A 1,586-nucleotide genomic window follows, 5' to 3' on the forward strand; every position below is an offset into this window, starting at 1 on the left:
CACAAAGGCACACACATTGCCTTAGGGCTACTAACTAGTTTCCTCCTTCTGTGCTTATACATATTCTCCTGAAAACTTGCAAGGAAGCTTAAACAAACATTCTGAATGAGCGATATTCACTTAAAGAAAAAGGAAAGAGAATAAGCAAAGGGGTTTCCCCTGTCAAAGGAGAAGGAAGGTGGAAAATAAAAATAGAGCAGACAAAAAGATGAATAAATACTGGGCACCAAACAAACATACTGTGGTTGGGGAAAATATTTAACAATATAAGAAAAGAGAAATAGCTCTATAATGCCCCTGTATTTAGGCATATTATAGCTATTAAATATAAAGAATGAATGAGTGTGTGATGACAAGAGCTTCAGGAAGGGGAGTGTTGAACAATGAAATGCATCAGGGACACCATTGCTTTTATGGGGTGTTTTGAAATTTTGGGACCTCTTGAGGTTTATTCTAAGGTAATCTTTTAATTTTTTAGAGATATCATACTGCCCTATCTACCCAAGGCAGCCAGACACAGATCCTGAGGTTTGTGTCTCTTGCATGCAGATAAGAGCACAATGATCTCATTAAGAGGATGAGCTTAGGAATCAGATATTTGGAATGACTGTCATGGCTATTTACTGGATAGGGTGGTTTTCAAGAATTTATTGAGAGTCAGACAGTTGGCTGAAACCTGAAAGTCTTCCATAAGTAGACATCATCATACTCATTTGCAAAACTTCTTTTTTTAAAAAAAAAAAAAAACGAAGATATCTACTTTAACTTCAAAGCACAGAAATATTCTACCTGGTAGAATAGCTCTCCTCAGATGGCCAGCACTGGCCTTGGGGGACACAAGGGTGGTATGACCTGGACTGGGGCTGTGTCATTTGTATAATTTCTTTACAGGAGTTTAATACTTCTAATTCTTTACTGAACATAATTTGTGATTTTTCATTTAAAACATGGTCACTGAACAGAATCAAAACAAATTGCACTCCATATTCTCAATTTAACCATGTTTTAACAAGAGATGTGCAGAGCCTTACCCAATGTCACATGGATCGTGCAGAGTTGCCCCTGTGATCCTGTTGTTTTTATTCTCACTCTAGCTGCTTGTCTGCAGCAGGGCCTTCTCCTTGTTCAGCACTTCTGTGGTCACGCTGCCCTTCTGGGGCTCAACTGATGTCACAGATTCCTGAAGATTCCCCAGGTCAAGCTAAGCTGTCCAAAAGGAGACAGGGAAGCGAACTAATTAAATGGAAAAGGTGTAAAGAAGCTTCCCTACCAAAACTTTTAGCAGGCATGCTCTTCTGAAGCATAAGAATGATATAAAATCTCAACTGTGATGTAGAGGCCTTGTTTATTTTCCTTCTTGTTCTTGGTATTTGAAATGTTCTCTGTGACACAGTTATGTTATTAGGTTGATACTAAAATCATCTTCTTCATGAAAAGTATGCTTTGGGGGCAGGAAAGAAGGAAAGTAACAATTGCATTATTCCTTTTTATAGGCCAAATCTGTGTAGCTCTCTCTCTGTTTTTTTTTTTTTTTGGCTTTGTTTGAGTTCTCACATCAGTCCTCATGTGGGGCTTTGTCTTCCGGA

The 1,586-nt window shown here is 38.4% G+C and overlaps 1 long non-coding RNA gene across 1 annotated transcript in view; it reads right to left on the bottom strand.

Annotated features, from left to right (window-relative positions):
- Nucleotides 1–1,028: 1,028 nt before the first annotated feature.
- Nucleotides 1,029–1,586, bottom strand: part of LOC105001662 — a 10,032-nt gene continuing 9,474 nt past the window's right edge. Inside the window, exon 6 of the long non-coding RNA XR_826893.1 lies at nt 1,029–1,206. This is a non-coding gene — a long non-coding RNA (uncharacterized LOC105001662). The remainder of the gene's footprint in view (nt 1,207–1,586) is intronic.

Source organism: Bison bison, unplaced genomic scaffold (genome assembly GCF_000754665.1).
Source record: "Bison bison bison isolate TAMUID 2011002044 unplaced genomic scaffold, Bison_UMD1.0 scf7180017855079, whole genome shotgun sequence".
Taxonomy (NCBI): domain Eukaryota; kingdom Metazoa; phylum Chordata; class Mammalia; order Artiodactyla; family Bovidae; genus Bison; species Bison bison.